The following is a 17,357-nucleotide window of genomic DNA, read 5'->3' on the forward strand; positions in this document are numbered from 1 at the left end:
TTCACTTTCTTAAGAGTTCTCCACTGCCTAACAATGTATTTTATAAATATTCAGTTTTACTTTATAGTGGCTCCCTATAAGAATCAATTTTTTGTTATGACAATAGCCATCTAAAGCATAGATCCCATTTCAGAGTCAACTGAATGGTGACACGATATGGCCTGAGCCTAAAAAACCCAATAAATTGATTTTAATTTTTAATTTGACCCTCGATGGAATGCTGAAAAGAAACTTTCTCTGTAAACCCTGTCCAGAAGAAAATCTAGAAAGCTACAGCCCATCTTTTACCAGCTGCTTTTTCACTTACTAATTTAAGAACACCACTTCTTCCTGTTGCACACTTACCAGGAAGCAGCTATGCCATGAATGTGTTATAAACACTAAGCGTCTTTCGGGCTGCATGGCTTTCTGAAAAACAAGACAACCTAATGGAAGCGCTGCTCTTTACCATCCTCTAGTTCCTGCCCACGTTCTGGTTACTTAATTCAATACGAAAGTTAGAGCCTGCGACCGAATTTCACATCTCATTTTCCCACTATATTTCCCCTTTCAATCTGAGGTCGTTGACGATATGCTGATTTCCCTGGAAGTCCACCTTCTCACAGAAATGCTGCAAATGCGAAGGCAGAAGGATAACTGAACTGCAAGATACCACTTACTGAGAACAATCCTCCTGGGGTACAGCAGGCGGCAAACACACACATTCTTCAGATGACATGACAAAAAAACTTCTCCGCACCAAACAGCAAAGTTTGAGCAGCAGAAAGAATGCAACACCTCATCTGGATCACCAACGCGGCATTTCAGTGTGTGCCTCACCATAGTTCAGAGACACATCCCTTTGGGATGGATGTGCAACTGCACACAACCACACGATGAACGTTCAGTTCTGAAGCTTCCATAGTGTATCTGTTCCATGTGCCCTAAACACCACAAAATGCTTCTCAATACCCTACAAAAGGCAAAATAGCTATAGGAAAGGCTGTAATTATAGAATACCATAGAGGGAGAGATGGAGCTTGAGGGCGCTGTCTATATCCTATGTCTCTGCAATAGCTGCATACTTTTTTAACAATTGCCAAGTAACAAGTTCTCCTAAACGATGACAAGAAGTGGACCGTGCATCACACAACAAAAAAGGATAAAAAAAAATCTATTTTATCCTCTATTTCCCAAGGGGAACATTCATTCCTGATCACAGATCTTGTAATTGGCTCCATGGTGAATGTCAGAAGATGGGGGGTAAAACAGGGGACAAGTAAAATACGTTGTTATTAAAGGGTTTGGGAGAGGAGCAGAAAAAACATACTTCTTATCCACAAGCAACTGGAAATGCTGAAACACATTGCTAGTGCCAAAAAATATAATGAAAACAAACAGTTTCAGGCTCCCTTCAGACCCCTTGGAGACCTCAATACTGTAGATCCAAAGACTCATCTCATAACTTTCTATAGTCGTTCCAGAATAAAATCTCCTGTGCAGCTTACTCAACTCGGGCTTAAAACTGTTCAGGTTCTTTGCCCCACTGTACTGTTCAGAAGAAATCTTGAGGAAAGTTCATATTATTTTTTGTATAAATTTATTCAGGACCCATTTATAGTATCAATACCAGAAAAATTGGTTATACTTTAGCTGAAACAGTTCTTCATTGATGATGTTTACCTGTAAATTTATTTACGAAGAATAACTTTATCCCTTCTCAACCTTCACTTAACTAAGCTAAATGACAATGGCTTTCTAATTCGCTCTTGGAAAGATAAACACCTTGTAACTCTGACCAGTCTAGAAGTCTGTCTTTGCACCTGTTCCAATTTAAGTCCATCTTTCTGTTGACTGCAAGGAAAGAGTGCTGGACACAATATTCCAAATGAGGTTTCGGGAATGCTTTGTGAAATGCTATTAGCATTTCTCCCTCTCTCTACAAAAATATGGCTAATACATTGTAGAAGCACACTAGCCTTTTTCACAGCTGCATCATGCTGGCAGCTTCGACCCATCTTAGTGGCATTATCACAGCACTTCACCGAATCCAGACAGCTACAACCATTAAATTATCTATGCAACATCCTATGATGTGAACAGATGTCCTTCTCATTTTAAATATTTGCATATCGAGATAAAGACTAGCATGACCTGTCTGAGACCAGACACTGGGGGCCTGCAGAGCTGAATTAGCAACTGAGACTTTCTGATTCTTAATCCTAAATATACCTCCAAACACTAGCAGCAAACAGATGAACTACACAGTGCGCAGTAACAAGGGTACTCCTGTTACTCCACGCCAAATGCCTGTGCCTGCACTCAAAAGCCATTTGTAAATGGATGGTTATAGATGGCCACTTCTCTCCTCTCCCATGTAATTACATTAGCCTGCTGAGGGGCCGCACAGAAGATACCCAGAAAGGCCAAACCTCCACCCACCTTGACACGGAGGTGGCCTCCCCACCGCTTACTCTCATCTTCATGTCTTCAGCTGGCACTGAAAGTGCCTTTTTGTGGTGATCCCACCTACACATGTCTCTAGGTGTTAGGCCACCTCCTCCCACACATACTTGCTCTTAGTTGCCAGAGCAAAAGCTGCTCAGTTATAACCACTCCTACCAAAGCTCATGTTTACACTGATATATTCTCCTGAAAAATGTTTTCAGCGTTCTGAATTTAGAGTTTGAATGCTCTTCTTGCTCTAAAATTCAGATCATACCAAAAGTAACAGATCATAATAAGACGACAAAAAAAAAGTAAAAATGCAGGAGTACAAATTAAAAGAGTAACGATGGACAAAGGAGCTGACTGGTACCACGCAAACAGCTTGGCCGTTCCTACACAAGGTAGTGTGTTGTAGCTACTCACATCATAGTGTTAATTTCACATTCACAATCAAAGACTCCTAAAGCTACTAATAAAAACCTATCTTTGTGAAAAGTTTCACGGGAACATGAACATCACTGGGATTAGACAGAACACGAATTAGTTTCCCTTAAAATTCAGGATCTCTTAATTGCCTCAGAAATGCCACGCATGTTTTGCAGTCACATTCCAAAAAATACTTTTTCTTCCAAGCAACTAGCAGAGCCAGCACTCTCCTCTGAACTAAGACATGGGAGTCTTTTTCTGTAAATAAAGAAAGCGTTCTAGTCAAGCCACACACTACCACTTCTCAGAAAATAAACATCCTAGTTACACTTGAACTTGGTTTCTCTTTTTTGCCCATTATCACACATATACCTTAACCATTTCCCGTTTACATCTGTAGTATGTGCTGTCCTCCACAGATGAACATATTACTGGTAAGGGAAAAGCTCACAAATATCTAAGGCAGATGGGATGACTTCTGCTAGTACCTTGTGGTGTAAAAGTCAATGTTAATAACAGTGCTGCATTGAAATGAAGGAGCGTAGCCATGCAAAGCCTCGAGCATTACCTCATGGAAACTGCAGACCAATATAACGCAATAAATCACTTCTGCAGATGAAATATCTGTATCTTCTAGATATTTATGTTTTCAGAGCACTTTCGTGCATCACTGAAGGAAGGTATGGACCAGAACCGTATTGGAATTCCACATGGAATTGACATGACCTAGCATGTAACCACTGGTCAGATGAGCTGAGTCAGTTACAACCAGAGGTAGAAGCTCTTCAGAGTTTGCTAACTGCCCACCCGTGGGGAAAAAAGTAACTCCAAGGTGGCTTAAGAGCACGTCTTTTCCTTTACAAGCGAAGGGATGAAAAAGCCATCAAACGGCCAGTTATGCCCAGCCTGATGATGACCCATCTCATGCAAAGCTGCAGTAACCGCCAGCATTTTATTAACCTGCAGTAAAGCAATATGCCCCAGGCTGTAAAGATGGTTGTCTGCCCTCTGCGCCCCATGCGTTCATTAGCTAGATCTGAATGCATCCATTTGGCCCTTTTGTTTTTGACAATGGAAAAGGTTACGCTTAACTGAAATGGCATATAAATATCAGGCACAATTCTGGTTAGGTTCTTGGTCTACGACACATGGAATATAAAATACACACATTTTTGAGTGCACGCTTGACTTACTCTGACAAAAAAGTAAGTAACCTGTAAACCAGGGCAACTGTCTCCTGATGTTTGCAGCTGGGGTCTATGTAAATAATATTTATATATTAAAATTTCAGAGTCCATAAATCTGGTAAAACAGAAGTATGTTTTTTTATTTCTAATATGGAATCTCCATGCTAAAAACCAGCATGATTTCAAGAAGATTTCAAAAATTACTTTTGCTGGAATACAAATGCATATGCATCTTGCAAAGTCCTACCAGCAAAATTCACTCACATTCTTAGTTCGAAAATACATATACCAAGATACGTTTGCAAATAAGACCTATATTTTGCAGGTATACAAATATATACTGAAATCTTTGTATGTATGCATGGTGAAAGAAACGTCACAGTTTGCAAGCAAAACTGAGCAGGCAGTGTTTCAAATTGACAATGTGGTACGGTGTGATCAGGAAGGACAAGAATTAAAGTGATTTACAGTAAATTACCCATACTGACCAGGGATGATACACAGTTACAATTAAGGAAGTTTGCATTGCTGCCTTACGGTGCTTGATCTTTCAATTAATGTCTCCAGAATACTGGATTATCTATATCTGAGCGCTGTTTGTTTTTGATGTTAGCATGAAAGAAAAAATATTTTTCAATCACAACATACTTGAACAGATTCAATTATCATCAAGACTTCCATTTCTAGTCACTAAGTCCCACTCATCCCTTCTGACTGACCTCACCACTTCACCTTTTAATCTTTAGAACCTTATATATCAAAACTATCAGAGTAAGAAAAAAATTAAGCATAGGCCCAACGCAGAGCCTGTGCCTACATTAAAGAGCCTAACACCTTTCAAATTCAGGAAACCTAAAGCTCCTGAATGTACGTTTATCCACAGCACACTCCTTTCTAGCGAACGGTGAAGAGTACCTTGTGACGACTGTATTTTGTGCATGCGGCATGCCTGTATTTGTATGATGTGAGAGAGTACAGATACGACAAAGGACAAGGGCTCGGCATATGCAAATGTCAGGTGGGATAACCACCTGCAAACCAGAAACTACACCGTGTAGTTAATGGCCGCAAACAGGAAGCAAGAAACTAGAGGAGGGGGACTCAAAGATTTTACAAGTGGTATTTTCCCAAGGTTGCTAGGGGCATCACTTCAGTGATACTTTTGGCTTGAGTTTCCTAACTTTGATCAATTTACAGTAAATTTGAATTTGTTCTGAAGATCAAAAGCAAGACACACAAGACCAGAATTACTTCCTTCAGTTTACTGTCTTGCATTTTCTACCAAAGCAACAGCAATGGCAGTTAAGATTTCCTAAAACTACTCATGCCACACATATCCCATTGAAGTTCTCCATACAGAGTAACCAGCTGGCCACTCAGACACAGAGCAGTGGACTATAAACTAGGTGTCCCAACTGTTTTAGGACATTCGTGACATCCCAGCAAAAATATTCAGTACTACCAATTAAATTAACATCACAGGTGACATTTGGAAAGGTTGCCCACATTCAGAGTTTGAAAACAAACCATGCTGAACCTCTCCATCATATAGACCTTGCCTCTTAGGAAGACATTACAGCTAAGTGTAGGGAAATTTCCACGTAAATGGGCACCTGACATTTGACACACAAAGTTATATAAAGTTACAGCTTTGTTGAAAGATCAGTAGAAATATTTGCATTATTTAGAAACAGAATAACTCCTAATATGAATCCGTTGGACCTAAATACCTGCTGATATAGTTCCAGCCAAATGGTGCAGTATTTTTTGTTAGTGCATGAGAGACAGTGTATTAAACTAGGCTAATCTAACAAAAAGCAGAAAGTATCACTGTGGAAGAATAAACATTTTTAAAACACAATTTTATGTTACTCATGTAAGACCTGCTGATGAAGAAATAAAATAAATTTTAAAACAAGTAATTTCATAGGAATTTTAATCTATGTATATTTTATTTAACAGACTCCTGTGGTGCATGTCAGACTAAACAGCCCAGTCAAGACCTCTGAAAATTAGTCTAGACAAGAGAAGAGGCATACTCTGCATAGTAAGACTTTTGAAAGGCTTTGAAAAGAAACACTTCAGAGAATTCTTATTGTTTCTGATAAGGCACATAGGAGTGCCTTCTCCTGAAGTAATTCTTTATATAAAGATAAAACATATTTTAAAGCATAGTTGTCGGGCACTTTCACACTTCTGAGAGCCAACGATTCTGCTCACAGATTTCTTACTACATGCAAATGAGTCACTGTTCACCTCAGCAATCTCCATGCCAGTAAAAATGCTTATCTGAGCAAGTTTCATGCATGCTTTGGTATTTGCAGGATTAGGTTTTTGGTTTGCGGTTACGTGACATACGGGTCAAACATCTACTCAGAAAAATACTGGACAGAAAAGGTTATGTTATCGAGTCAGTGCAACAGAAAAAGCATGCAAGATACTAGTTATTTACTTCAGGACCTCTATATCTTCCTGATGACCAAGCATACCAATGGCAGTCTACAACACAATTATCCTAAACATCAATGTAACAATAAAACAACCCATGCCAGCTGAAAAAGCTACGATTCAGTGCAGTTAACACCAAAGCATCTCTTACAGGTATTAAGTTCACTGAAAACATTGGTAAACAACTTAAGATACTTACACACAGAAGACCTTTAAAAGGAGAGATTTCCAATTTCCCTGAAACGCCGCCTGCACTAGTGACTACTGGCTAGATGCTGCTCTGAATCAGACAGACTCCACTCCAAATTAGTTCACTGCAGGATACCCATGCTCATTTCAACATAGAGAGAACACTGACATTTTACAAGGGAAACTTATTGGAAGTAAATGCAATTGCCAATGATATGATGTTTTTTCCATTAACATTACTTCTTTTAAAACCTTTGAATATTTTTAGTGCATTATTTTTAATAGATTTTTTTCAGCTTTGGATTCCCATCTTCTAAGTCTCTTCCTCTTAAAGACACAGAGAAAAGAGGAAGTAAGCAAAATGCTTAGAAACAGAGTAAGACAGAAATTTTAATCAAGGGTTTAAAATTCCTATCCTATTAAGTCCAAAGGAAATTACAATTTTTTTTTTTCCTATCTTCAGCTATTTTATCCTTTGCAGGAAGTATTTTCGCATGTTGGCAAAACAACCCTTATCAAAGTATTTGTAGTTTCACAGTCATGTTGACTCTGTCCAGTTTGAAGGGAAGAACGGGTGAGTTGACTTGTGTGCAACACACAAGCAGAGACCCTAACTACACCTGCAAAAATTAAACCAAAGAAAGAAACCCCCTTATTAAAGTGATGGTATTACCATGTGACATTATAGTTGCAACTATAGTCGGTTTCAAAATAACAAGGGGATCTTTTTCACCTCAAAGAGTGCATGTACTGTGGTTAAGATCTTATTGGGCAAGCAGAAACGGAGAATTCCCCATCATCTCCGATGCTCAGCTTTCCACTTATTTTCATCAGTATTGCATCAAGTCTATGTCAGCTAAATCCCTCTCCAGAGCTGCTGCTGAACTCCACTGACTTCAGGTTTCACATTTTCCTACTGTGGCCCTCATTTAAGAGGACACACTCGCAAAGAGCCACAGTTTCTCCAGTGCCCTACTCTGAAAGCACGTGGTTGAGCCCTGCAATGCAGTCTGCCGTTCATTACTTATTAGCTCTTCAGAACAACAGTACAGCCGGGGAGAGTATTTGGAGAGAAAATGCAGATTCAGTCAGTGGTCATGAAATAAGACACAACAGTTTACTAAGAAAGGCAATCTCATGAAAAAAAGAGTGAGATTTTGAACATTATATATCAAATGGACACTGCTTTACATATTTCAGCACCGTTGTTTATCAAGAGACAGTATGTGTTTATATGGGACCAGTTTAATCCCAAATGGAAAGGGAAATATGAGGTACTCGTAAACATCACTAATACCAGGGGCTGCAGCATAGTGATTACAGACTTTAAAAAAGCAATAGCAATTCTGACCAAAAGAGCTATCCTGACACAAAAGCTTTTGTTTTCAGATCAGGCCGAGTTAAGAGCATATCTTTGTCCCACAGCAACATGAACATTGCATGTGCATTCCTATGTTTAGCCATTCCATGCACTATAGCTTAAAAGAAGCAGCTAGATACTGTCTGTGAAAGAGTAATTATCTTGACCTTAACATAAAAATAAACCAAAACAAGCCGTGGTGGAGAAGGGAAGGAGATAAGTTTTCCTATGCCAGTCACTTAATCCTTTGTTTCCTCTTTTCCTAGTACAAGCCTTGACAAAGGCAGTATAATATTATCCCATCGTTTTGAGCACAGGCTCTCAATTGTTTTGGTAACAAATTATATGCCAAGGGTTCAAGGAATCTTGGAAATTGAAACACACAAATGAGGTTTTTCCACTGACCTTCTCTAATTAGCAACTCTTGATGGACCAACAGCACACAATTTCAGAATGGTGAGAGCCCACTATATATATATAGGGATACCAAAATTGCTAGCCCTTCAGGGGCAGAAACTAAAATATGACCTGATCCCAACAAGGAGTTCAAATAACAGAAAACGGACAGATTTCTAAGGCAAGCAGGCAGCTGAAAACTCTTCTGTCTGCACGATGACCCTGAGAAAGCCCGGCAGCGCTCACCTTGCACGAAACTGACACCTCCATACCTCCATACCTCCTCCATACCCCTGCCATTCCCCGGCAGTGGGGACGGGAATATGTGGAAGCCAGGGCAGAGATCCCCGGGGCTGCCCATCTTTCACTATGTTGCACTACCTAAGGAATGTATCCTAGGGGTATAAATTAGGGAGAACCTTAGGCCGCCCTGAGTTACGATTACTGAAGAAACTGCACAAGAGGCGTTTGCTGCCCAGAGTCCTGACTCTCCCCGTGGTCCATCTGCTGCTCCAGCTAGGCATGCCTCTGCCACAAGAAAGCGCCTTACGTCCACCACGCTCATTTTAAAGGGGAGATCAAAGACCAAAAAAAAAAAAACCCCAAAAAACCCCCCAAAAAACAACCTTAAAAGAGTGATGGTCATCATGAACCATTATTCATTTGAAAATTTGTATTCGAAATACTGAAATTTACATAAAAAACAGAGGGAATAAAGCCACATTTCTTTTTAGGAAGCTCAACAAGCTAAGAAGTAGCATGTCTCCCAACTTTATTCTCCAGATTCACTTCATGACACTGGGAAGTTCTGATTTAACTAAAAAAATGCTGCTGACAAATCTGTTTTCAGTAACTGCTGGAAGCTTGCTTGTGTACAGAGGGCAACCTATCTTACATCCCTCAGCGGAGCAAAAGAATTCTTCATTTACTTGCTTCTTTTCTCCGATTTTCACTGTGCTAGTGCTGGCCCAGCACGGGGGTTTATCCTGGGTGACGGCACTGTTCCTACATCACAAGTAACCCCTCTTTGGGCCAACAACCCATAGCAGCGACCGTAGGCACTAAACAGCAGCTGCTGTGCCAAAGCGTGCCCTGCCTCATGATCTCTCCGCGGCTCCGGAGGGAGAGGTTAGGTTCAGTATTCCCATACCCCTGTCAGTGAGCAGCAGAAGGTGCTTGTCCGTGCGTCATCGATGCTGGGGGCCAACCGTGCTCGCAAAAGCTCCAGCACTTTCACGAGAGTTTCCTTGCTGTGGAAATCAAGGTGAAAGAGATGGTGCCTGTTTAATTCCCATCTAATACAGGTCAGGAGGTAGCTGGTATATGAACCCGGCTACTGCCTCACGGCTTGGAAATACTCCTGGGTCCATTGTCTTATTGCAGGAATTTCTTTCCTTTATAGACCATGCTTGCGTGCTCTGTTTACTTATGTTTTCCTTCCTGTTTCCTCCCTAAATACACAACTTTTTTCAGGTCTAACTTCTTAATCATCTCTTTTAGGTCATCACCTTGATTTCCTCTTCCTTCCCAACAGGAATGATTATTCCTGCCCAGTGTTTTCAGCTTCCATCAAGTGTAAATTTCAAGTAAGCACCACTGAAGTACATTTGATTTGCTGACAAAATGGTCCTTTTCGGTCACTAAATTCAACCTCTCCTGCCAGAGGCAACCACATCATATATTTACTTTCCTAAACTGATCGGTTGCATCACTACCAATGTTAAGAAGCCAAAATTGGCGGAGGCGCTAAAAAAAAAAATCCCTAACACTTTTATATTCAAGGTTTTCATCTAGAGAGGACTGAAAACACACTGTGTCCAAAGGCATCTGATACCAGGTCAAGCTCTCTGCACTGTCTCCATCTCCGCATCTCATTGTCAGCAGCACCAAGAGCTTCACCAGAGGAAAATACTGAGAAGTGTCAAGAAACATCTCAGAACAGAGACTGTCAAAACAATTATGTATTAATGAAGGCTGTTCACATGACTAAAGCTGTAAGGTATTCAGAAGCCAGGACACAAGGAGAAAACACACATACATACTCTGAACAATTCCCTGTCAGAAACACCAATTGAAGTTATTTCATAAATGCAAATGGTTCTATACCATGAACTCTTAGAAGCAAGTACTGCTGGCAAAACTCTAATCCAGTTATCAGCAGTAACAAAATATACGTATATGCTGCACATTTTCAATGCGTCAGACACAAAAGTGAATTTCATAGCCCATCAAATAACAAAAAACAGGTATCAGCCATGTAGTTGAAAACAGAAGGTAAACAGAGTAACAGACATGGATTTGAATTTCTCTAGAAAAGTATTTCTCTTGCTTTTTCACAACTGTTTGAGAGGTGCAAAATATTTAAATATCATCAATAAAAAAGCCATTATGTAACTGACAGTTATGAAATCATACTCTGAATGTAAAGTCTTTGAGACAAAATAATTCTGTCCTAGCATGGTAAATGGTTACTAGTGAACTTACAGAGCAACAGCAGAACACTTCACACTCAACAAAGTCTGAAATAGTATCATTCTGCCTTAGTAAGAATCAAGAAGTAAAAAATGGTACATTTAACAAGCTATGCAGGATTTATTACCTTCGAGATGTTACTCTAATTTGCAAGATATAATCGGGTTTCCAAGGAACAATGCTAAAACGCAATAAAGGATCCAGAGCTGATTCCTTAGCAACTCTTGCCATTTAATCATAAAAACAAGATAAATCCATTTTACCAAAAATGAAAAGATGGACTAGGCAGATAGGAAACAAATCAGTTAAGAACAGACATCAGAAACTAAACTATGAGACGGCATAAAAATCCTGTGGTTGACAGAGATAAATCTGTCAGTTAAATTCAGAAGAATTAGAACTGACACTGAAACTACCACTTGAGCAGAAGCTAGTACCAGTGCACAACAGGAAGACTGAAGGAGAGATGTTTCAGACTTGTCTCTGCTTTGAAAATCCCCTAGCTTTATTGATTTGTGTCACCACTTCATCATCATTTTTAAAATAGCATATTTCAGAAAATACTATGTTCCTATAAACCGGGACTTTGAGAACTGATATTATTTGCATTGCCTGACGGTGCATTCTGAAAAATAACATTATTCCAGTGCTCCTGTGAAATATCACACACATCAGGTTCAAAGGAGACCTTACAAAACATACAATAAGCAACTGCAGTACTTGCTGTGAACACAAACTTACTTTCTAGCAAGGGATGACAGCACAGTAGCTCAAAATAAGGTACTCCTGCCTTATCAAATAAGGGTAGTATTTTCTGTGTCAGAAGTGCTAAGCAAATCAGGAGTAATACACAAATTCATTGTTAATGAAATTATTTGTGAGCCTGTTGGGATTGCTTTCTTCTCGGGACAACAACAAGGTTAGAGAGTCTTGGACAGTTGCTGCTGCTAGCCGCTGCTAGCCGCTGCCAAAAAGGTGATTTTCCATTCTCTGAAGACCACTGAAAGAAACCATCCTCCAGCCACCCCTTTTCCCACGGAGCCCCCACAGGTGGTAGCACACACAGCAGCCAGTCCTCACTCCCTCGCACACATGAAGTATCATTAACTATTCCTCTATGACTTGGAGACCAAGAGGGCAAAAATTAACAAAGCAAGGAAGCTACCAACAAATTACGCTCATTCAAAAAGGTCTTTCTTGTAGTATGCTTAACCATCACGAGGAATATGACAGAGTGGCTACCACTAACTCACTCTGTCATTCAGTAATGCCCCATACTGCCTAAGGACGAAGATGTGAAAGATTACACATCTGAAACAGTTCCTTGTCAATGCAGTCTGATGGTCAACGGAAATGAAGGGAAGGGAACTTAAGAAAGGCCCATTAACAATTATTCAGCAAAAGGGGAAAACCATCAGTGCATGCAAAAACTAGATGTTTATGTTGATACTCCCAATGTGACTACAAATGAAGACTATACGTTCAGCATTTTCTACCTCCTCCTAAACACCACAATTTTGTCACAAGCAATGAGGTACTACAAGCTCAGCATTTCAGCATACCAGAGGGACTAATTAAGACAGCACTATGTAATCTGTGCGATTTGCCAGGCCAAACCAGGTACCTCTATACTGGACAGTTTCTTCAACTATCCTTCAGGTGGAGGACCCATTTGTGAATTTCTTTGCACACAGCTAGTTGCAGTGTGATCAGGTGATGTAAAGCAGCACTAAACTTAAGTATCACTTATCAAATATTTAAAAGGCCAAAAACTGTGCAATAGCATCAGCAGATATACCAAAACACAAACAAGTCACATAAGGAGTTAATGCACTCCTCCTCAACCACCTCAACTTATTACTTGAGGCAACAGCCTTCTGATTATTGCAATATTTAATTCGGTCTCAGAAGAAAAAAAAAAAAAACAACCCACCACGTGCTAAGATTTTTATGTGGTGAAATTCCTCCCTGTACCAGAGATAATCTGTAATTCAGTTCAACATACTGTTTTCATTACAACAAGCTACAAATTACTTTCAGCATAATCGTAACAGGTAAGGGTTATGTTAAACCATATTCTCAGCAGACGGTCTCGTCTTTCTTTAAGTGATGTCGTAACTTCCTCTGAAGAAATTAACCCATCCAGTATACATGTTGACATTTTATACCAAAAGAGAGAGCCACACTATACATAAAGCTTTACAGAAACATGGATCAGCAGTGACTTGGCAAAGGTTTAATATTGATGCAAATATTTCTGGTATGAAAAACAAGAATGCTGCAGGTATGAGGGATGCTTCGGTGAAGATGAAATGGGGCAGGCTGATCCCTTAACACTTAGGCAAATAGTGTATTTGATGATAATGCAGAAAATGGATACAATTGGGTTAAAACCTTTGAGGCTACTACTTTTTAGAAAGCACAGCAGGAAAGGAATACAGAAGAAAACCAATTTCTTATTTTGTTTATATGTGTGTGTCTGCATGCACGTAGACATGTCTGCACATTATCTGTATATGTGTGCATTTGTGCGTGTGTACGGAAAACACCACTGGTTAATCACTTACAATAGCTCACAGAAAAAATTAAATACCTTCCATTCTCTCAGGTACATACTTCAAAGAACAAGAAAAAGAAATAAAAGCTGCTCAAAAACATTATATGTAAGTAAGAGCTTGTGTCTTCCCACTCTCCCTAACAGACTAGAAAGGCAGAAGGAATAAACGAAGCTTAAGTATTCACAGCACATTCGTCAAAAATACAGAACTTCCACATTAGACAAAATTCAGGCTAACACAGTATACCAAACACTCACAGCAGACTTGACTTAAAAGATCCTAAATAGAGCTGAAGCACCATTATCGGTGAGAGGTGTTGGACACACAGCCCAGTCTTTCGCCTTGGGAGCTCAGGGGAGGAGCGAGCGGGCTTTTCCGTCGTTCCCCGGCGTGGCTTTCTGCAGCAGAAGGGGATCCAGCCAAGGGGCTGCCAGCGAGGTCACCCAGACAGCTGTGGGCAGACACCTACACCACCACCCTACAACCCCCGGGCAAAATCCACAGCATGGGATGGAGATGAAGGCTGAGAAGCAGAAAAGGCAGGCTGCCTAACCTAAAATAAGTCGCTCAGGTTAAAACATTGGGAAATACACTAGAGACTGCATTTCCAGCTAGCAGCCCAAACCCAAACCATTACAAAATCCCAAAGCCGAAGCTGAACAAACGCTTTAAAATCCAAAGTATTCCAGGTACCTCAAATCTACTTCAGCTAATACGGAGCAAACAGAGAAAAGATGCAGCTATGGTGTTTAACAACTGAAAAGCAAGAGGTTCTCACTCTGTGTCTAATTCAGTTAACTGGAGATTGCCACCACTGACACAGCCCCAGTTGCTCTCCTGGTTGCTCGGCTCTTCCTCATGTGCCTCAGAGCCCGTCATCCCGCGGCTGCGGCGCGGGGGAGCGGGGAGGGCAAGAAGTGGTGCAAGGCAGATCCATCAGTCTAACAGAACCTCACACACACACTGAGTAGCTTTGTGGTGTAACAACTCTTCTAATCGGGCTCTCCACAGCACTGTGAGATCACCAGGACTTGCGTGTTGAAGTCGTGGAGAAGACAGCTACGAGGACATCCCTTCTGGTACCAGCCGACAGTGACAGCAGGTAGCCTGAAATCACAAACCAAGGATGCACCAACTCTCGTCCCTCTCCTACAGCCAAGCCAAGCTGCTAAGCACTGTAGAGCTAACTAAGAATTAGCAACAACAGAACAGGCTCCAGTTATTCCCCTTCTGACCCGGAAAGGCCAGCAATTCCCTCACAGTCCCAATCAAAGAAGGGAAGCACTCGCACACAACTTCCCAGCCTTTGAGAGTCATCAGTCATGTTTCTAAAACCTGCTAGCACCCCGAAGCTTACAAGCTTACGAGTGACGCACGAAAGAGGGAGGGCTGGAGGGAGGGAGGCACAGCGATCGCTATCTGTGTTTCCCTCGTCCACCACCCCAGCCCCAGGTTAGCTGGGGTTAGGCTTCCTTCTCCCCTTAAACGCACAGGAAGAGAAGACCCACAGCGGCATGTAAAATCAGATCAGACTGGATTACAGCTACCCAACCCTCCACGCCAAGAAAGCAACCTGGATTACCCAAACTCCAACTGCTTAATCTCAGGCATGTCTTCCTCTTCAGTCTGTGAATTCTGCCCGTACTCACAAGGCAGGCCCAAACACGCACTGACAGGGCCGGGGAAGCTAGAGCACCTTCCATCCAACACCAGAGACCAAACCTTCTGGGGTTCAGGGATTCCTACTGCCTGGTCCTAGGTGGCTTCTTCCACAGTAGGTGAGCTTTTAACAGACCACTCTTTGGAGACATTTAATGCAACAGCAAAAAATAGCCTCACCATGTACGTGAGGCACATTGAGCAAATTTGTGAGGGACAATTTTTTAGATGATGCAACATCTACAAGGAAAGCGAGCTGACTACATTATCCGGATAGAAGTAAATGCTCTAATTAACCTTCCAATTGGAATAAAACAGTACAAGTGTCTAAATTATACTCTGAAACTTATCTCTGAAAAAAAGGGGGGCTCCTAACTTAATTTTATAAAGTCATTTGCACATCTTTGATCACTGATTTGATATCCCTTGACAACATAACTATATCAAAATTTACCTAATTCTTTACATTAGGTGTAGATCAATTAATTACTGAGTTTGGTCAGGCAGATTCTGCTACGGGATGTCTCCTCTGGGATTTATTTGTCATTGGTCAATAAAAATATTCCCAAATTCTTCTAATATATCTATTATTAGTGACTTGTATCATAAACTTTCTTGGATTCACTTCAAAGCAGAGAATTGCAACTGGGCTTATTTCTGTTTTATCTTCTGGGAAGCTGATAGGGCATTTTTTCCTGTGGGTAAAAAGTTCTTAACTATGGAAGCGAGAGACGTTACATTTCAGAGTAGCAAGAGAAAAAAAATTATACTGTCTATATATTCCTCCACACCTGCAAATCTGTTCTATTAACAGTATGAGGAAAACCTTACAGAATGAGTAGAGCTCTGAAACAAAACTGCATTACCAGTTCAGAGACACTGCCTAGTCTCATAGAGCACTTCCTCTTGAAGGAGACTGTTAAAAAAAAAAACCCTTTGCAGTCTTTAACAATAGTTCAGACCATTGTAGTCAGAGAGTCATAGAATCATAGAATCACAGAACAGTTTGGGTTGGAAGGGACCTTTAAAGGTCATCTAGTCATATTTGGGAAGCATCTTCATTCCTGTTCTCACTGAAATATCTTGCTGCTAAATTATCCACCAAAAAAAGGAAAATAGAGTTAAATAGGTGATGTAAGTGGCCTGTAACTAGAGCCTAGCATCGGTAAATAGCCTCACAAGTACATAGGCAAATAGTTCATGTGAATCATCCTGCTATTTTTTTAATAAAATGTGATCCACTCGTATCTTCTATCCTCTGTCTTCTCTAGAGATAGGAGGAAGGTGTGCTGCCTTCCATTTTACTGGATCTGGAAAGCTCAATATTGCCTCTTCAGTAAAGCGCAGCTGCAGATTTGGTAGAGACTGGTGAAAGTTCTAGCTATAGAGAAACGTTGAAGCTAGTGTGGGTTTCCAGAGCCCCAGTCTTCACTGTGGTAATGATGGTCCTTTTTTTGGTGTTTCTTTGGTTGTTTGTTTGGGGTTCTTTTATGATAATTATTTATCATTTAGTTGTGGTAACATTGTGCCATATAACTTTGTAGACTCAATTCTGTAGAGGTTTCAAGAGGATTTACAAAACACACTGCAGAATATTCTAACGAAGCCTGAAACTTCTGAGGTCCCTGACGTGCTTCCTGCCGTTCAGGCACACGCGTGTGAGTTGCCCGACGGCCACCTCACAGCCTGTGTCAAAGTTACGGCACATGTTATACCAGCCTGGTCTCTGGCAACACACCTCTCCACACACGGCTATCCCACGCAGCACATTAAAAGTCCATAGGGCTAAGGCCACGGACAGTAGAGTGCTCATAAGCCGGACTTGAGTACGTGTAAGCCTTACCAATTTTACTGCGGGGGGGAAGCGGTAATTTTTGGTTTTGTCTTTCACACATGTATTTGCATAACTGTTAAGATTACAGAACAGCACTAGCAGTTGCAAAACTTATTCTCATAGAAACATTTTTTTACGTGGTTTAATTGTGAACATTATCTTGACACCTATTATTTTACCGCTGCTGCATTGTCACTGCTGTGAAAATCCATCACTGTACAGGTTCTCATTGTTATCATGTAGGCCCTAAATATTTCCTTTATCCGTTGAGTTTTGCATACCTACTCTCTCACAAAATGGTATTTATTTACCTTTCATAATGAAGTAATAACTGGGATAAGCTGCACTGCCTCAAAACTTTGTAAGACCAGGCTGGACTAGAAACAAGAAATTTGTTTTAT

This window comes from Phaethon aethereus, assembly GCF_964289735.1.
Source record: "Phaethon aethereus genome assembly, chromosome: 1".
NCBI lineage: Eukaryota > Metazoa > Chordata > Aves > Phaethontiformes > Phaethontidae > Phaethon > Phaethon aethereus.